Source organism: Panthera uncia, chromosome E1 (assembly GCF_023721935.1).
Source record: "Panthera uncia isolate 11264 chromosome E1, Puncia_PCG_1.0, whole genome shotgun sequence".
In the NCBI taxonomy this organism is placed as follows: Eukaryota; Metazoa; Chordata; class Mammalia; order Carnivora; family Felidae; genus Panthera; species Panthera uncia.
In genome coordinates this window covers 20,795,109-20,816,317 of record NC_064814.1, presented here as the reverse complement: position 1 = coordinate 20,816,317, position 21,209 = coordinate 20,795,109, and the positions used below count along the sequence as shown (strand labels likewise).

The 21,209-nt window shown below is 42.3% G+C and overlaps 1 protein-coding gene across 1 annotated transcript in view; it reads left to right on the top strand.

The window, feature by feature from the left end:
* Positions 1–12,194: 12,194 nt before the first annotated feature.
* The window catches only part of ABCA5 (ATP binding cassette subfamily A member 5), a 74,875-nt gene continuing 65,860 nt past the window's right edge, over positions 12,195–21,209 (top strand). The window contains exon 1 of the mRNA XM_049636416.1: positions 12,195–12,358. The gene's annotated coding sequence lies outside the window, so the exon portion shown is untranslated. The remainder of the gene's footprint in view (positions 12,359–21,209) is intronic.

The window sequence follows — 21,209 nt, the reverse complement described above, 5'->3', positions numbered from 1 at the left end:
AAAGAAGTGATTCTCGTCCCAGTGGAACTTATATTCTTACAAGGAAGAGTAAAAGTAGGCAAGTTAATAATTATACAGTTGCTTCTTGAACAGTACAAGGATTAGGGGCGCTGAACCCCTGTGCAGTCGAAAATCCACATGTAACTTTGGACTCCCCCCAAATTTAAATAATGGCCTACTGTTGACCTAAAGCTTTACCGATAACATGAAGAATCAAACACATAGTTCGTATGTTGTGTGTATTATACACTGTATTCTTACATGACATAAGCCAGAGAAATAAATAAATAATAAGGCAAGCAAGAGAAAAAAATACTATTACGAAAGTCATGAGGAAGAGAAAACACATACACGGTACCACGCTGTATTTATCGAAAAAAAAATAGCATATAAGCGGACCCACACAGTTCAAACCAGTGTAGCTCAACTGTGTGTGGGTAGGAGACTATTCTTGTTCTTAGATAATACATAACCACAATGTTTAGGGGGAAAGGGCATAATGTGTGCTACTTATTCTCAAGTGGTTCAGACAATAAAAACAACACGTGTGTCCACAAAATGTTGAAGGGAAAGGGCGTTAAGCAAGAATTCTGTGTCCAGCTAAATCATGATTCATGCATCAAGGCAACAGTATTATATTATAAACCTCCAACTAGCTTAATTGTTCCCACCACAAAAAACAAATGATAATTATGTGAAGAGATATAGGTGCTATCTAACGTGACAATGGAACTCCTACTGCAATAGTTTAATGTATCAAATCAACCAGCTGTATACCTTACACTGATGCAGTGTTATATGTCAGACGTATTTCAGTTTTTAAAAAATTTCTCAGATAATCTAGATGCTCAGCTAGATTTAGGATCTACTGACATCATACTCTGTTTTACAGTTGTATATGCGGAGTTCTCCTTCATGGCAATTTAAGTTCTTTAAGGACAGGAACTATGCTTTTCAATTTTGCTTTCTCTTGTCATAGAGTGCCTTGCACATACAACAGTAAGAACTCAGTGGCCATTTGTAGAATTCAATTGCATAGTGGCTGAAATTTCTTGCCAATTATAGGCATATCATTATACCTTCCTTTTTATGTAGTAACTCTCTCTATATAAACACACACACGTGTGTGTGTATATATATATGTGTGTGTGTGTGTATATGTATATACACACACACACACATATATATATACTTTGTGGTTTTCATGCAGTGGGTGTTGTACATATATGCTTATTTGAGTTAATAGTATACAAATTCACTTTTCTCTTAGGTAAAATCATGAAGTGTAAGAGCATCAGTTGAATAAAAAACACTAAAAGAAAATATAATCGAGTTGGTGAAAGTTCTGGGAATTGGTGGTGATTTTTAAAGCTTAGAAAACCTGGATCAAGAAAGGCAATTGTGGGGGAGGGGGACACATGACTGGCTCAGTTGGTTGGGGATCCACCTTCAGCTCAGGTCATGATCTCATGGTTCACAAGTTCGAGCCCTGTGTGGGACTCTGTGCTGACAGCTTGGAGACTGGAGCCTGCTTTGAATTCTGTGTCTCCCTCTCTCTCTGCCCCTCCCTGGCTCGTGCTCTGTCTCCCTCAAAAATAAATAAAAAACATTAAAAAATGTTTTACTAAAAAAATTTTTTTAAGGTAATCTATATGCCCCATGTGGGCCTTGAATTCAAGACCTCAAAGTCAAGCACTGCACACTCTAGTGACTGAGCCAGCCAGTCAGAACCCTTCTTAACCCAACATTCCACACACCCACTAACAAACTACGTGGGGAAGCATGTGAATAAGAAATTGGCCATCCATTCTTGAAATAAAGGAAAAAGTAATCAAGTTTTTTTTTAAGGTAACTTCTTAAGGTCTTTCAGTAATTTCTTGCCTTTCACTTGAGTGATTTTTTTCTTCCTCTTTTTTCTTCCTTCTTTGCTTATGAGTTTTATGTTTGTCTCTACGTTTTTAGTGGTATGTCAGCGGGAAATTACCTCAATGCCATGGTAGCCTCCAAGTCCACTACCAAGGGGCTAAGCAGAAAGGCTGACAGACCAAATTAAGATGCCGAAATCCCACTACGTGTTGAATTGGTTCAAAGCATCCAGCAAGAGGCAAGGGGAGGCATGTAGGAGATTAATAGTGTAGTTTGGAAAGGGTGCAATTGAGAGGGAAGGACCAAATTACCTGAATCTTGTGTGATGAAATGTTCCCGTGTCCTACCTCCCACTTTTCCACATCAACTTTCCGCATTAAGCTTGTGGTATGAGGACCAGAGTTGAGAGTGAGTTGAGAAGACTCAGCAAATGAAGGTATCTAGAGCCAATTCATATTTTGTCTACCCCACTCAGGGACTAATATGCCCTGCTTGGGGTTCTCTCTCTCCCTCAGCCCCTCTCCCCTGCTTTTGCTCTCTCTCTCTCTCTCTCTAAAATAAAAATACATACAAAGGGACATCTAGGTAGCTCAGTTGGTTGAGCATCTGACTTCAGCTCAGGTCATGATCTTGCAATTCATGAGTTCAAGTTCCACATCGGGCTTGCTGTTGTCAGCAAAGAGCCCGCTTCAGATCCTCTGTCCCTTTCTCTCTGCCCTCCCCCACTTACACTTTCTCAAAAATTAATAAAACATTAAAATAATTTTTTAAATATATGTATATATTCATTAAGAGAACTAATAAATCATTAAAGTCTTATTTTTTCAAATATTTCTATTTTTAATCTTATCTTGTTCTTTCACTTATTTTTATCTCACATTCTTTCTTTTATGTTTTTAACTGTTTTATTTTTTGTAGCCATTTTAAGGTTATTTTATTTTAAGGTTATTAACAGAAGTTATTTGGACACAGATTTCTTTTCAATTTGGGGTATCTGCTGACTCTCCCTTGTGGTGGATTCTTCTCTTGTGCACCATGCACGCATACTGAGAGCTTATCTTCAGTGAAGATAGTTTATTCTGTGGGATTCTTTTGTGCCCTGAATTGTGCAAATATCCTACACATTTTCATATTTGCTCTCCAGGAGGTTGGCACTTTCTGTTTTTAAGCCTCTGCTTCTGTTTTCAAATGCTAATGTAAAACTCGATTTCCATAGACCAAGGACTTCCAATTTTCATGGGGACTCTTGCCCTCCACCTCTACCCAGTCTAGGCTACAGGGTAGATAGCTTCTTGGCAACTTCGGCTTCAAGAAGAGAAAACCTCTTTAAGGCCACAATTTATGCGGGAATTTTAGTTCCAGTTCCTCATTAAGTGGCTCTAGGACCTTACCTCTTGGTCCTGCATGAGGCCAAAACCTTAACTCTTGGCTCTTACTACTATGGCTTTGAATTTCTTTGTCATTTCTGGTATCTGAAGCTTTTACTCTCTCAATTTTGAACTCAGCTTTATAGTTTCAAATAGTTATATTCTATCCATTATTTCTTCTTTTTTCAATGTTTATTTATTTTTGAGAGAGAGAGAGAGAGAGAGACAGAGTGTGAGTGGGGGAGGGGCAGAGAGAGAGGGAGACACAGAATCCAAAGCAGGCTCCAGCCCCTGAGCTATCAGCAGAGTCTGAAGCGGGGCCCGAACTCATAAACCATAAGGTCATGACCTAAGCTGAAGTTGGATGCTTAACCAACTGAGCCACCCAGGAGCCCGTCTTTTTTTTTTTTTTTTTTTTTTTTTTTGAGAGAGAGATAGAGAGAGAAATTGCACAAGTGAGCAAGAGGTAGATAGAGAGGGATAGAATCCCGGGAGGGGCAGAGAGAGAGAAAGAGAGAGAGAGAGAGAGGAGCGATACTCACCAGAAGTGGGGCTCCAACTCACCCAAAGCAGGGCTCGTGCTCACCTGATGTGGGACTTGAACCCATGAACTGTGAGATCATGACCTGAGCCAACGTCAGATGCTTAATGATTGAGCCACCCAGACGTCCTATTCATTATTTCTATACATTTGGAGGAGGTGGGGGTCTCATGCCATGACTGTCATTTCTAGGTGGAAAAATGCTTTGGTTCCCCAGGCCTGGCTAATGAATTTCATCCAAATTATCCAAGAGACTTTCCCTACGAATCATCATCTCATTTTTCATTCTTAGAGTTTTTGGCAGCAATCTTAGGGGGATTAGCATTCAGATCAACTCAATAAGTAATATTGTGCTAAATGCTTTAAGACATATAAAAATGACTCAGGTAGTCTCCACACTCAAAAGGCAAACACTATATAGTAGGGAGATTAAGAAATGTTCATAAATAATCATGAGGCAGAAAGTCTGCAAGTACTAGAGAGATGCATGTAGCTTTAGAATAATGCATATTACATTTATTACCAAATAAACTACTGAGCTTGTTAAGAGAATGAAAAGAGAATCAGAAAAGGCATTTTCTCGTGGTAGTAACAGAAAACAAAATCACAGAAGAGGTGATAATTGAAACGCGTCTTGAAGGAGTGGGATTCCTAAACGTAATAATGGGGGAGGAAGTATTTGAAGGGAGAGAGTGACTCTTCCAAATTGAGGGAAAATCATAAGCTTAGGTTAGGAGATGGGACAGTGGCGGGAATGTATAGGCAACAACAAGTAGTCCAGTTTGGCCGCTTAGGATGCTAGAATGCAGTATTATTAGAAAGCAAAGGGGCTCCTGGGTGGCTCAGTCGGTTAAGCGGCCGACTTCAGCTCAGGTCACGATCTCGTGGTCCGTGAGTTCGAGCCCCGAGTCGGGCTCTGGGCTGATTGCTCAGAGCCTGGAGCCTGCTTCCGATTCTGTGTCTCCCTCTCTCTCTGCCCCTCCCCCGTTCATGCTCTGTCTCTCTCTGTCTCAAAAATAAAATAAACGTTAAAAAAAAATTAAAAAAAAAAGAAAGCAAACATAAAAAGAAGTGGAAATAAAGCGTGGCTGGGAATGGGGTGATACAAGATAAGCAGGTAGGTGCAGGTAATTAAATTTTACATCTCTTACCGTCCCATTTATCCGAAAGGAAAAGAAGATGTCGGGTTTATTTTTAAGGATAAATTTAAGAACCAGGATAGCTTAAAATTTAGTCTGGGCAGTTTCTTCTTCCCCCTGTCCCAGCCTTCTGACTGGTTAGTTTCTAGTCCCCAGGATGGGAGAGGCACTGAATCAGCATGTTTGTCTCTCAGGCATACGTGCGTCATCTAGTGGCCGCAGCAGGTAATCACAGGTAATCACAATTCCTCCCTATAGAAACACTTGTTTATTTTTCACTTGTTACTTATGTTATGGGCAGCTAATAAAAGTGCTCCAAGTTATGACTGGAAAAGGAAACAAAGTGTTCTAAAACAGTATTGCTTGATCATTGGACTAAGAGATGTGGGATCGGATACAAATGGATTATAGACAAAGGGCTTATTCAGTATGAAACATTTGAAAATTTCACATCAGAGACTTAACATCAAATTGTATTTTGGAATGAACCATAAAGCAGGATCCACTTGAGTGTGAACAGAGAGTTGGGAATAAGAAATGAGGAAGAGGAAGAGGAAGAGGCCGAAATACTGTAGGACACAGTATTCTACCGGAGTATTGTCCTTCTCATTGCCTAACCCCTACTCAGCCTTCAGACCCTAATGTGAATTTCTGTGGACAATATTCCTTCACCTCTCAGGTCTGTATTAGATGAATCACTTACCTCCTCCTACTGATCGCTGTGCCCATGATGCTACTGACCATATGGTACTGTCACTCCTGCTTTTATCTATAGCCCTTCTTACAATTTAGGCTCCTTAGCAGGGGTGCCTGGGTGCCTCAGGTGGTTAAGTGTCTGACTTCAGCTCAGGTCATGATCTCATGGTTTGTGTGTTCCAGCCCCGTGTCAGGCTCTGAGCTGTCAGCACAGCTGGGATTCTGTGCTTGGGCAGAGTAATGGGCAGAGTAATGAAGAGAGTAACTGTGGAGAGAATGTATACAGAACAAATATTGAGAGTTAATGTAGGTACGGCTTAAAGGAAAAAAAAAAAAGAACATATTTTCAGGAACATTACTAGTAGAAAGAAAGCGTTTTTTCTTCATCGTGTATCGATTCCCTACCTGATGTCCATTTATTTGTAATCTCTGGTGCTTTATAACTTTCAAAATATTTAACTTCTCTCTGCTTTGGTGGGGGAAAAATAGTAGTCCATAGCTTGCATTGTCATTGATGAGATTAAATAAAAGGTGACACATAAGGCGCATACAGCAGCTCATAGCACATATTATGTGATTGATAGTTGATTTTATTATTTCACACACCGCATCTCAAAAGTTCCTTGAAGCAACCCAGAGGCGCAAAGACAGTAAATACTTTAAAAACATTTTTTTAAATTTTATTTTATTTTAGAGAGAGAGAGAGAGCAAGAGAGCAGGGAAGAGGGGCAGAGGAAGAGAGAGAGAGAGAGAGAGAGAAAGAATCTCAAGCAGGCTCCAAGCTCAATGCAGGGCTCGATCTCACGACCGTGGGATCATGACCTGAGCTGAAATCAAGAGTCAGAAGCTCAGTCAACTGAGTCACCCAGGTATACCTCACACATGATAGACATTTTTCATCCTATCTCACAAGCTGGAAAACTGGTGACTACTCATTGTCCTTTCTATGGCATAATGTTGCTTACATAGAGGGACAGAAGACCGTAAAGGACACTTGGATGCTAAATAATAAAAGGGCTACACTGCAGAGAATGAAACTAAGTTGTAAGAGGCGTGTTACTTTTCTATTGCTGCTGTCACAGATAACCACAACCTTAGTGACTTAAAACGGCATAAATGTATCATCTGAAAGTTCTGTAGGCTAGAACACACAGTTCGCTCTGGGATAAAAATCAAGCTGTGGGCAGGCCTGCATTTCTTTCTGGAGCTTCTCAGGGAGAGTCTGCTTCCTTGTCTTTTCTAGCTTCTAGAGGCCACCTGGCATTCTTTCCTCCAGCCTCAAAGCCGGCCACGGTGGGTTGAATCCTCACTTGGCATCACTCTGACCTCTTCTTCTTTTCCGTCTTCTACTTTTAAAGGGCCTTGTGATTACACGGGGTCCACCTGGATGATCCAGGATGATCTCCCTATTTTAAGGTCAGCTGATTAGCAAACCTGATCTTCTTTTTTCCGTGTAAAGTAACACATTCCCAGGTTCCAGGGATTAGTATGTGGGCATCTTTGGGTGGACCGGAGGCCGTGTTCTGCCTATTCCAGAGGGACAGTGAATTCCCAGGGGAATACCGGAAAGGGATCCCCCCCCAAGGATGAAAGGAAGGGGCAGGTATTTGTGGGCATAGTGTTTTCAGCTGGAAATGTCAGTAGCATGCTGCAGGCTATCGGACATATATTATTAACTTGCAGTGATTTGGGCAGACATTAAGACCTCTTGATCGTTCTCACATGGCTAAACCAGAATTGTATTTTGTTCTTCCTTTGTGCCTTTATTTTTCAATTTAAACCACTGGAGGGACTTTCATATATTTCTGTTAAATTTTATCTTTATATTTTAGTTCAGAGTTCCAAGTTGTTAATAAAATTTTGTTTCCTGGTTCTGTCTTCAGGACAGAACTTTGGCTACAATCATCCAACTGACTCCGAGCTTACCTAATTATATCAAGCCATTATTTTGGAGTCTTACCCACAAATATCATGAAAGACTGGATTAAACGCTGTCCTGAAATTAATTTATATCATGAGTATACAATCGTCATCTTAACTCAAAGATAAAAAAAAAAAAAGCGTAGTAGGACTTATCTTTAGTTTGGTTAGTCTGGTTCTCAACGGCCAGCAAACCCTCTTCTAAATGTTCACAAAATATATTTAACTATGAACTCTGAATTTTACTTTTCTGTTCTAAATCTTTTAGTGTCTATCTTTAAGCCATTTTTCAAAAGCAGGTGAGCTATTGCCTTTTTCATTTTTTACAGTTTCTCTGCCCTTACCAGTAACGGGTCTCAGATTACCCGTAAACAGCTGTGGGATGGAATTTGTGCCTGGAAACATGAACTTATTTGAAACAGATAGGTGCTTGGTTACTATTTCCTTCCCTCTCTCGAGTTTCAGTTCTTTCTCCACTTGGTTTCGCCTTTACCACCTTGAAGTCCGTGCTCCTTACTGAAGAAGGAAAGAACACACAGACCGAGTCTAATCTCCTTTTTAGCTTTTACACTGTTCTCGTAGGTCAGTTGATAATTTTGTGTTTATAAAAACCTATGCAGGCTTATTTCCCTGTCCCCTCTATCATATTCTCCATGCTGGTGAAACTCCTCTTCCCACCTTTCTCTCTTGAAGGTACCTGGTAACTTCAGCCCTTGGTTTTCTGTATAGCACTTTCTAGTTAGTGCCAGCCACATCACAGAACAGTGAGGCAAGTATTACCTTCCCTTGGATGCTCTTTATTTATTTTGTTGTCTCTCAGAATAATTGTTGATTTCTTTACATTTTTTTGTTCACCTGCAAAGTTGGGGTTCTTGCTAAGCAAGAACACTAGGCACTCGATATACACTTGTGGGTTGGTGGATTTTGTTTTATTTTTTTAATTTTTTTTTTTATTTTTTTAACGTTTTTTATTTATTTTTGAGACAGAGAGAGAGACAGAGCATGAACAGGGGAGGCGCAGAGAGAGAGGGAGACACAGAATCTGAAGCAGGCTCCAGGCTCTGAGCCATCAGCCCAGAGCCTGACGCGGGGCTCGAACCCACGGACTGTGAGATCTTGACCTGAGCTGAAGTCGGCCGCTCAACCGACTGAGCCACCCAGGCGCCCCTGGATTTTGTTTTAAATATCAAATTTGGGTAGGTATTCGTCAAATACTCATCTCCTTGACTAATTTTCATGTTTGTTTTTTTTTTAATTTTTTTAATGTTTTATTTTATTTTTGAGACACAGAGAGACAGAGCATGAGCAGGGGAGGGGCAGAGAGAGAGGGAGACACAGAATCCAAAGCAGGCTCCAGGCTCTGAGCTGTCAGCACAGAGTCCGACGCGGGGCTTGAACCCACGAACTGGGAGATCATGACCTGAGCCAAAGTCGGATGCCCAACCGACTGAGCCACCCAGGCACCCCCTAATTTTCCTATTTGGAGAAACGCAAAGGAAGTATAATACCTGAAATTCTTTGTAGAGCAATAAAAACAACAGTCATAATAACAGTAGTGGTAGTAATAAAAGGCAGACAAACTAAAACTACCTTTAGAAGTCATTCTCTTCTCCAACCTTCCACCCATGATTAATTCATCATTTCCCTAAGCTATGTAATAGCAACCTCAGCCACATTTGAGATGGTGGTTTGGAATTCTATTGCTAAAGAGGCAAGATTCGCTTTCTATTTTGTCACTCAACGCTGCTTCTTTATTTGTCTTGCCTTATTCTAGAAAAAGATTCTAATTTGAAACTCTTCTAAATTATACCTAACTTAAACCCTGAATTTGGAAACCACATCCCTTCTGTTGGCACTTTTTCTTTTTAGCTTGTAGAAATGGTGAATGTTTAAAAACAAGAAATTATAAAGAGTCCTTAATAGTAATAATTTACAAATGGTATATGTAATTTTCACTGTATTGATCATCATGCAAAATAATGTTCTGATGGGACATCAGGAAAAGGGTGGCGAGCCTCATTCTCTCTCTCTAGGCTAAATACTGCCAAAATTCTGGTTCATCATTTATTTTGTTCAGCTAGGCAACTTGTTAAATCTCAGTCTCTGACTTCTATGATCTACGTATTCCCATGTGATTTATTTGTTTAGAAATCTGTTAATGAGATAGGGGGATTTGAGTTGCCACTATGACAACCAAGCAATATGGCTTGTTTGCTATTTCCTAGATACAGAAGCTTGGAAAGGAACATCTCTCCTGCAGCTGCTTATTTAGTACTGGGACCTGGTAACTACGGAAATTTAGATTGAGATTATGTGGCTAAATTGTTTACAAGGTACACAACAACTTATAAACAGCTGGCTAAAAGAGACAATAAAATATGTTGTGGCCAATTTGTTTCTTTGTAGCCGTCTTTTTCTCTAATGGTCTTAGTGTTCTCTCCCTATTATTCCCCAAACCATACTATCATCTTAATTTTGTGATCCATTCTATAAGAAAAATTTAGTATCTTCTCTCTTTCTTTTATTAGGTAGATATTGTTGAGCGAGTGGTGAGATTTTGTGGGGATAATGACAATAATGTTTGCATACTCTCGAACATGTGCTTTTTCATCAGTAGTGTTATCGGTAACAGATACTGCATACAATGATGCGTAAGATCTGGAAATTCAGATGGATACAAGAAAACATTCTTTGCGGTGCCTGGATGGCTCAGTCGGTTAAGCGTCAGACTTTGGCTCGGGACATAATCTCACAGTTCCTGGGTTCAAGCCCCGTGTCAAGCTCTGTGCTGATGGTCCAGAGCCTGAAGCTTGCTTCAGATTCTGTGTCTCCCTCTCTCTCTCTGCCCCTCCCCCACTCACACTTTCTCTCAAAAATAAATAAACATTAACAAAAAAAGAAGGAAGAAAAAACTTTTTTTTAAGGAACTGTCTTTTTTTTTTTTAACTTAAAGTTTATTTATTTTGAGAGAGAGAGGGAGAGAGAGTGTGAGCGAGGGAGGGGCAGAGAGAGAAAGGGAGAGAGAGAATCCTAAGCAGGGTCCACAATGTCAGAGAGAAGCCCGATCCCAGGCACTGAACTATGAGATCATGGCCGGAGCTGAAATCAAGTGTCAGATGCTTAACCTTAACCAACTAAGCCATCCAGACAGAGAACCTTGTAAGAATTACAAACTCAGGAAATAAATCCCTAGAATAATGGTAGAAAAATGAGACTTCTGAAGATAGAGCACGTTGAGGGTATTAGTGAGAAGTACAATTGCAGAGTTGAGATGAATATACATTTCAACAACACATTTTTACCAAGTTTATCTTTGGTCTTCATTTACATACTTGTCCACAAATCCTGGGCCACTAGGAATTCATTCTTGTGAATTTGTAATTAAAATGTCTTAGATATTTCAAAGGAGAAAAAATACATGGTTGAATAGTTTTCATTACCTGCCTTCTTCAGTTTTCTTGCATAGCTTCTAGAACATTCTATTTTCCCCTTGCCCCAATCCCACTGCCAGATTTTTAATCATCATAGGTTCTGCTAAAACTCTTTGAATTTCTCATTTAATCCATATTCAGTAGGATAAATAAAGCCTGATTCCTTGATTTTTTTTTTTTTTTTTGGTAGAACTCAGCAGTGACTGTAGGAGAGATTTGGTTTAACTTTGAGAAACAGAAAAACAAAGATATGTAAAAATACGCGACGTACACAGGATCAACAGAATTTTTAAAAAGCCTTTATATAGTTAAATCCCCCAGAGTAAGGAACTGTGTAAGAAATGTGACCATACAGAAATCTGTAGAGGAAAATACGTAACGCTGGAGTTGTGAGCTTTTCTTTCCTTTACAGTAACTTTTGACTACCATTTAGGTCACTTCGGGCAGTAAAACTCAAAACATCGGTTTGTACCTTTAGCAAAAATAAGTGCGGCTTACAATCTCCCCCACAGATGCCCACGTGTCAGGCTGTTTGGAAAATTCAGGATCTACCGCATTCCCAGACTCTCCTAAGGGCAAGAATCTAAAGGCATCCTCAGTGTCCAGATGTCTCAGGGTGGTGTCCGATAGAGGAACGAGGCAGCAGTTAGGAGAATTGAGGACACTGCAACCCAGACACTGCGGCGGGGAAGAGTGGGAGCTGCAAAGTGAATGGAAATGCAGTCCTGGGAGAGAACCACTCAAAAGCAGGGAAACATACTAGAAAGGGTTCTTAAAACTAGACGCCACCGGGGAAACTGATGGGAGGGCCGCAGGTCAAGGGCACACGCTACTAGGTGTCAGAGTTTGGACTCAAACCCAAGTCCCTGACATCAGGCTCCTTGTTTTGCCTGTGCCTCCGGGGAGAGCCTGGGGAGTTCTCCCAGGAACGTGCAAAACCCAGGCGACCCGGCCTCGGCTGCTGAGTGATCAAAGCTCTGCGGCTGGGGGCGCGCGCCTGTACGCGCGCGAGCTCGGGCCTCCTCGCGCCCCACTCGCCCCGCCCCCCCCGGAGCCCCGCCCCCAGATGCGCCGGCCTCGCGGGCGCGACGGAGCCCAGCCTGCGCCGGGGCGCGCCGAGCCGAACGACGGGAACGCGCGCGCCTGCAGATCCCCAACCTCCGGGAGCCCCGCCCCCAGGAGTCTTAGGCAGGAGGCGGAGCCTGGCTTCCGGCGCCGCGCGCTCCCCTCGCAGGCGCGTGGCCCGCCCTGCGGCTCTGGAGGGCACGGGAGGGCGCGCGCGCGCTCGCGCGGGGCCGCGCCCTCCCGCACACGCTCCCGTTTGCAAGCTCCGTCACCCGCGCGGTCTCCACAGGCGGAGCGCGTCCCGGCCTCGCCGCGCTGCGGCTCGGCCCTGAGGTGAGGGGGGCCTGAGGCCCGCCGTGGGGGTTGGGGGGGGTTGGTGGATGTCGCCGCCGCCGCGGGAGTGACTGGCCGAGGAGAGGCCGGCGAGGGAGAGGGGCGGCGCGCAGGGGCCGGGGGGCGGGGGGGCGGCGGCCGAGCCGGCGCGCCGAGGGGGACCGCGGGAGCTCCCCGCGGGGAGGAAGCGCGGCTTGCGGCGGGCCGCGTGGGGGCCTCTGTGTCCCCGCCGGGGTGTCTCTCGCCCGGGCGGCGAGGGAGGGAAAATGCAGTGCGGGTTCGTTCCCCTTCCCCGCGCCCGGGCGCTCGGCGCCGCTCCTGACCGCGCGTGTCCCCCGGAGTTTGGGCGAGAGGAGAAGGCGCCGGGCTCAGGACGCGATCCCCGGGACTCGAGGAAGGGCTCCGGCGCCCAAATCGCCCCGCGTCCCCGAAGGCTGGTTAGGCGGGAGGCTTCGGTGCCTCGGCTTGAGTCGCTGGTGGCTGGAAATGTGGGGGGGGGGGGGTGTCTGCCGTGCTCCCGAGGCTTCCCGAGCACACGTTTTTAGACAGATGAGTCCGAAAGAATATGCACAGTCCTGTGCTTTCTGTCGGGGACGTGCTGTCGGAACAGAGGGGGAGGAAAAGATAGGGGGGACTCCCCGCTGGGAGCCAGGCTCCTTGTCATCTCGCTTCATCCTGGCGGCACCCCTAGGAGGTGGGGCACAGGCGGAAAATGGGGCGCAGAGACGTTAAGTGCCTTGTTAAGGTCTCGACTAGCAAAAAGGTGGACGTGAGATTTCAACCCGCGGATGCCTGCCTCTAAATCCTGGGGCTTTATCCACCAGATTTTGTGCCCGCCCAAGAGAGCGATGTGATGGGTTATCTTCAGGGAAGACTCCATACGAGAAAACACTATTAGGGAGGACACTTAAGGCTCTCGGGGTATTTGGGTTAAAATCAAACTACCTAACAAGGCAAACTGTTAAGGCATCAGTATGTGCTGTTCCAGTGTTGTTTCCCTTTAGACAGGGTTGGATGTAAGGAAGTCTTACGGTCGGGGTGAAAGCAAATTTATTAACATTTTACGTGATCATTGGAGTGTCTTTCGTATTCCAGATACTACGTGGGAAGAGTACCAAGGTGAATACGATTTATAAACTCTGCCCTTGAGTCAATTGAGAGGGTGATCATATAAAATAATTTTGTAATATTCTACGAATTCGTAATCTTTACTAGCATGTGAATTAACTGGATTAGAATAGTTGTAAAGCTCAAGCTTTTAGGAACCTGTTACGCGTAAGAAGAGGGATGGGGTAATGCGTTGTGTGGGGACCATTCCGTTGTTTTCAGCAAAAAAAATAGTGTCATCAGATTTAGGCTAAATCACGTGGACGGTATTTTGTTTTATTATTACCCTCCCTTCGGTCAATTTTAAAACATGCGAAGAGAGTATTTATGGCTTATCCCCTGTTAAGTTAAATTTTACCGTGCTTTTATTAGTTGAGAAACCAGTGATGTAATTTGGCAGCAGTTTCTTTCACTTCATCTGCCAAATATGCTCTTAACCTCTCTTTCCAAAAAAATAAACCCTAAATACCAGATTCTGTTGGAGCTCTTACGGTTCAGATTTTTATTTATTTTTTATTTATTTTTTTATTATTTTTTTTTATTTTTTTTTAACGTTTATTTATTTTTGAGAGAGAGAGACAGAGAGACAGAGAGACAGAGAGACAGAACATGAACGGGGGAGGAGCAGAGAGAGAGGGAGACACAGAATCGGAAGCAGGCTCCAGGCTCTGAGCCATCAGCCCAGAGCCCGACACGGGGCTCGAACTCACGGACCGCGAGATCGTGACCTGAGCCGAAGTCGGACGCTTAACCGACTGAGCCACCCAGGCGCCCCCTTTTTTTTTTTTTTTTCCGGTTCAGATTTTTAAAGAAAACAAGAGTCCACCAGTTTAGGCCGAAATGGCCCATTGTTGAAATATTTAACATTACCTTAGGCATAGCTGTAGGTAGAAGGAATAGGAGGGATAGTGGGGCGTTTTGGAAATTTGTTCCGAATGCCGTTCAGTTTTTTCAGTGAAGTAGGAGCCAAGGTTTTAATCTGAGGGTGTGGCTGTTGGTAGAAGTGAGTGGAGGTTTGGGGATTGGGAGAACGAATGAACTAGTGAAATATATGATTGCCAGGCAATTAAACAATTATTCTTAGGTATGAAAAACAAAGTAGAGGAAATGTAGGGTCCTATGTACGGGGGCACAAGATAAAGGTGCGTAATTTTGCTTACAAGGTATTTCACGACCCATCTCCATTACCTAGAGCAGACACCTGCCTCTTTGCCCCGGTTCACTGTGCCCATTGCCCCCATGTCACGGGAGTCCCTGTTTCTTATACAAGTCATACCCTTTTGGGATTCTAGCTTTTCCATTCTTTTTCTTTGCCTGAAATGTCCATTCCAATCTTTCCCCGATTGGACTTAGTGCATTATAGTAAATTTTACCTATCTGCAAAGTCATTGACAGTGTCTATTTTTTTTTCCATTTTATTTGATGCATAAATTTCTTAGTAAGTGTTAAGTGAATGTACCACTTTTCTTTTTTTTTTTTTTCCTCCTTTAATCAATAACAGGCGTCAGCACACTTTCTGTAAAGAGCCGGGTAGTGAATATTTTAGGTTTTGTGGACCATATGGTCTCTGTATCAGTGAACTCTGCCGTTGTAGTACAGAAGGGGTCATTGACAATACAGAAACGAATGGGTATGGCTGTGTTCCATAACACTTTATTTATAGACATGAAATTTGAATTTCATGTAACTTTACATGTCACAGATATTGTTCTTCGATTCCCCCCCTCCTTGTGTCCCCCTAACCATTTAATAATGTGAAAAACACCCTTAACTCATGGGCTGTACAAAACAGGCTGTGGGCTGGATTCAGCCCCTACCTCCTGCATTGTAGTTTGCAACCCCTGATAAAGAAATTTGCAGTGGGGCGTCTGGGTGGCGCAGTCGGTTAAGCGTCCGACTTCAGCCAGGTCACGATCTCGCGGTCCGTGAGTTCGAGCCCCGCGTCGGGCTCTGGACTGATGGCTCGGAGCCTGGAGCCTGTTTCCGATTCTGTGTCTCCCTCTCTCTCTGCCCCTCCCCCGTCCATGCTCTGTCTCTCTCTGTCCCAAAAATAAAAAAATAAAAAACGTTGAAAAAAAAAATTTAAAAAAAAAAAAAAAAAAGAAAAAGAAATTTGCAGTAAGAAGATATTGGCTATAATATCACTCTTGGTGGTAGAGAAACAAAGATAAATAAGGCAGTCTTTTTTGTCGAGGATCTCAGGGTCAAGTTCAAGATTAAGACTTGTAAACAAATAGTGATGATGGCACAGTGTAGTAAATGCAGTTAATTTATTGGTTATGGATGTGGAAGAAAGGAGTGATAATCAGCACTGCTTGGGTGAGGTAAGAATAATCTCTAACCGTTATCTGTTGGAGATAGGGAACATTTTCAGCAAAGAGCCTTTCCAAAAATCTTTGAAGCTTACTAAAAAGGTGACTGACCACATCTCTTACCAAGATGATTCAGTTTCTTTATTTTATAGGATATAATCTGGATTCATTTCTCTCAGAAATAAAAGTAATACACTCCAAGTTATTTCTCTGTAACAATTATTTCTAAGACTCCTGTGCATTTTTTATTGCTTTGAGAAAGGTAACATACGTTTCATAGCAGGTATAATCAATAGTTGTTGAATAAATTAATAAATAAATATTTGACATTGAATATGGGATTATATAACTTTTAGTCTCTATTTTAAGTTAATACTTTAGAAAAGGAAGATGGGCTTTAGTGGGCTTTGAATTTTCCTGCAAGTTACAGATTTAGGATGAAGTGTTTCTATCCAGGAAAGTTCAATACTTGATTAAACATTTTGTGATATTAGGTGTTTAAAACCTATCTAATTATTATTTAAAAGCTCTACAACAAACAGTGCATTCCCCAGTTATGCTGCAGAACAATGAAAAGTAATATTAAAATGCTTCAGCAGAAGTTTGTGCCCTTATTTCTATGTCTTTGTTATTGTTTTTAGCAGTTAAGAATTGGCTTTTTTGGACAGTTTTAGATACTCTACTGGTAAGGCTTTGAGCTGGAACTATATCAAGTTTGTTTGTTTTTTTAATGTTTATTTATTTTTGAGAGAGAGACAGTATGAACAGAGAAGGGGCAGAGAGAGAGGGAGACACAGAATCCGAAGCAGGCTCCAGGCCCCAAGCTGTCAGCACAGAGCCCGATGTGGGGCTCGAACTCACAGACCATGAGATCATGACCAGAGCCGAAGTTGGATGCTCAACCAACTGAGCCACCCAGGTGCCCCAAGGAACTATATCAAGTTTTATGTTTTCCAAGAAATATGTTTTGTTAAAAATACACCATTAGGAGTTTTATTATATTTCAGTTATTAGCTTGTGCTTTCAAAGATCATTTTCTGGTATATGCTGCAAAAGAGAAAGTCCTATGTGTTGTCTATTCAAAAAGCCGAAGGGGCGCCTGGGTGGCTCAGTGGGTTAAGCGTCTGACTTCGACTTGGGTCATGATCTCATGGTTTGTGAGTTCGAGCCCCGCATCGGGCTCGGTGCTGACTGTTCAGAGCCTGGAGCCTGCTATGGATTCTGTGTCTCCCTCTCTCAGTGTCCCTCCCCCGCTCAAGTTTGTCTCTGTCTCTCTCTCTCTCAAAAATAGGTAAGCATTAAAAAAAAAATTAGAAAAAAAAAAAGCTGCTTGTGACGTATGGTCCTCTCCACCATTTCCAACTCTGCCATGACTTTCATGAACTGTGTCACTAGTAAGTGTGCTCCTGGGTATTGTCTGTGTGATTCTGTTCCCACTTACAATATCAAATGTGGGGCTGGCTAAGCATCCTTTCTTGCCTTTTCCCTTTATTCTTTTGAATGCCTTTATAAGGCTATAAAGTCTGGGATAATTAAAAAGAATTATAGCGTAGGAAGAGGACATTTAGAGCTCTGTGCTAAATATGGGTTTTCTTATGGTTCAGGAAAAGGCACCTGAGAAGTTAAAGACTTCACAGATGTCCCCTTGCTGGCCACACCTCATTTCTAACTTTGCAGCCTTGTTTTCAGCTATGCACTTCTGTCAGAAGCATCACTTTCATGTTACCTCCGCGGGATGGATCTCCACCTTTCTTTCAGGAAACCTCATTCCCCCACCCTTACGAGTTGGTTTCATCTCAGAGACCAGCCCTTTATCTTTGGCTTCAGTACAGAAAGCACTGCCTTCCCACATCCTTCCATTCGCAACCCTGCAGAAGAGTGGGGGATGGGAGTGAGAAGAAGGGACTTCTGTGATTACCGTACCAGTGTGAGTTGCAGGCATCCCGTTTTTATTCTTTTTCTTTCTGTCTTTTCCCCAAAGGACGAACATTAATTCTCAGAGCCAGTAGGGTCTCAATATTAAAAGAGGAAGCAAAATATTTTACTAAGCACCCATAATTTGCCAGAAATCTTTTACAGTAGAGTTAGTACTTTGCATTGTTACGCAGGGCAGACCTTGACAGATTTATCCCGATGGCCCCTTTCAGTTGGGCCTACTTAACGCCAGATTGGAGGGGTTAGGATCACAGATATGTCCATCGTTGCGTCTGTTGGCAAAAACCTGACTATAGCTTTGAAGTTACTGTTTAGATGAAAGGTTGATGAAGAATTAAACTCAAAGTTATATGAAGAATTAACATTAAGAATATTTCATTTTTTTTCCAGACCGCCAAACCAGGTGTTTCATGTCAGGAAGGAAACAAGCAGCCAATGGCTTTTCTTCTTTAAGATGTTTTAATAACTTTAATAACTTCAAGGTTATTGAAATGTAACATTTTCACATGATTAGACTAGAGCTCATGAATGTAAGAAACGTTACTTTGTGTAGGTCAGGGTCATGAGCACGCTGTGAAGGCGCACACATGAGTTGTGTCTTTCCACAATGTCAGCTTTACTCAGTCATAGAGCAGGAGTGACATAAGCGTAAAGCAGTTTCAGGATTCCAAACTCAGTGACATTTCACCGTGTGACTAACTTGGCGTATACAGCACACAAAGCAAAACCTAAGACAAGTCACACAACAAACAAGATAACACAGAGGGTAGGAAGTTAACGAACCGAACATGAAGTCAGTCAGTGGGCACGTTGTTGAGATAAGGCCTGGGCCTGGTCTGGGTCAGCTCCCGGCACTTACTGCTTACTGTGTCTGAGCAGTGAGGGGTGTCGGTTCTCTTCGCAGATCAGTCGGGCGGAGCCTTCAGCAGCAGCTACTTCTGATCCGTCGGACCTCGAGGAGTCCTGTCTGAAGAGTGACACTTGCTGCAAAAACCCTCCCTTCTTAAAGGGATTTAATCAGTCTTGGGCCCTGCAGACCTCCTCTGCTTCTCCTTGTTATCAGTTCTGGGTGTCGTCAGCTGTCACTGGTCTCGGCGATATCTGGTAGCTGCAGTCAGTACCTTACCTGCTTGCGTCACCGTTTGACACAGGCCCCTGCCTGACATGAGTGACTTCATCTTGCTGTCTATAGTCAGTTATACTGATCCATCTTTATAATTTCTTAACAGATTTCTTAATCGTTTTAGTCCCTTTGTCCTTCACCATCCATTCTAGGAGACTTCGTTGACTCAAGTCTTCTTTCTAACTCAGTGATTTGCCTTCAGGTGCTGTTCACCCCATCTATTGAGAATTTTATTTCTCAGTCTGTTTGATTTCCAGGTTCTGTAAGTAGGTTTTTCTTAATTGCCTTGTTCTTGTTTCATGAATATGATATTCTTTGTTATCCTTTTGTGGATATTAGTTGTACCGATTGTATATACCATAGTCCTCAACACGTATCATTGCTTGCCATGTGGCAGACACCATTTTCATGTATTAATTTTTATTTACATGTATTAATTCTCCTCATCATTTCAATAAGCCAAAGAAGTGGATACTATTGTTATTTCATTTACAGATGAGAAAACTTAGGCACAAAAAAGTTAAGTAACTCGCCCAAAGTCTCAAGGCTAGTAAGTGGTGGAGGCAGGATTCACGTTTAGTTGGTTTGCTTCCAGAGGTCCCACTCTTAACCATTCTACTACATCAGGCATTAATTATTCTTGTGATTGTCATTGTTGACTTTGGAGTGTCTTCTTGGTATCGTTATTATGTGAGTGTTTATACTGATTCCAGTTTCTTTCAGCATGTTTGAAGATAATGCTTGGATTTACTATAGCCTATTGTGTTTTGGTTGTTTTGATATTTGTGCTGGGGGAGGGGAGAATAGTGCCAGGGTGCAGAAAGTCAGTGGTTACGTGAGGGCTCGCACTGCCTCTAAATTTAAATGCATATACTTATGGGGCGCCTGGGTGGCTCAGTTGGTTGAGCATCCGACTCTTGGTTTCGGCCCAGGTCATGATCTCACGGTTTGTAGGTTCAAGTCCCACATGGGGCTCCGTGCTGACAGCAAAGAGCCTGCTTGGGATTCTTTCTTTCTCTCTCTCTCTCTCTCTCTGCCCTTCCTCTGCTTGCTATTGCATTTAAAAGAAGTAAACTTAAAAAAAAATAAGTATGTACATACACTTACTCTTTGAGATGAAAGTAGATGAAGAGGTGAGGTTGGGATTTTACCTGATAGGTTAACCTCTTCTTAAAAAGAGGTTATTGAAAATCTCTTAATTCAAAATAGAAATCTTTTTAAAATATCAAAGTCAAATGCAGATGCAGTATCTTCTTTTTATAAATATTAAATAAACTGCTAGCTTAGTTTATGTTTGTGTTGATTTTGAATCTTTTTGGTAGAGAGGGATGACAGATGATGACGGGTCAACAGAGCCTCAGATTGATGAGATTATGTGGCCAATAAGTAGAAAGTATTCCCTGAGAGACCTGGGCACAGTGGCATGCAGGACCATTTGACTAAGGAAAAGGGTGAGGAAAGAAAAACCAACCTAAAGAATAGAGCTCAGGAGCAGAAGGAAAACAACATAAAAGCACCTTTTGCTTATGAAGGGATTTTGTGCTTTGGAGGAAAGGACATAAAACCACGGATTGACTAGATACCGATGACTTCTTTGAAGTCACTGTATATTATCTTCTATATTATATTATCTTCTATATTATCTTCTGTATATTATCTTCTATAGAAACATTTCCCTATTAATACTATTTTAAAGCAACTTGAAGACCTTTACATCATTCAGTGGTTCTCAACTTTTTATCTGTCCCTACACATTCCCATTAGTAAGTATCTGTGGAATTCTTCACTTAATAGGAAGGGGAGGTGGGGAAATTTTTAACATTCCCCTTTGTTCAAGCCATGCTTCACTTTGAAAATCAATATTGTGCTTATGAGTACTCTAACCATGGGGTTAAGAACACACACTGTTACATTGGTTAAGTGTTTTTGTTTGTGAGAAATAGAATCTGATTCTGGCTACTTATGTGAAAATAAAATACAGTGGGTGGATAATAGGGCATTTCACATTCTAAGAAAGAAAAACCAAGTCTTAGGCACAGTAGGTTTCATACTTTAGGGGAAAGCTTAGTACCGCCAGTGCATGAACATTCTTTCTCCCTTTTTTTTTTTTTTAAAGTATGCTGTATGCCCAGTGTGGGGCTAGAACTCAACGACCCCCAGATTAAGAGTCCTGTGCTCTTCCCACTGAACCAACCAGATGCCCCTGAATTTTCTTTCTTAAATGTTTCCATTAATGTAACTGTTTCCATGACTCCAGTTTTTGGATCTCTTAGTTAACAATTTCATACTTCCAGGAGAAAATTTCATTGATAGAGCTCAGGGGTAGCTGTAGAGTGGTAGTCGTGGTGATGGTGATGTTTGTCTGTCTCTTGGC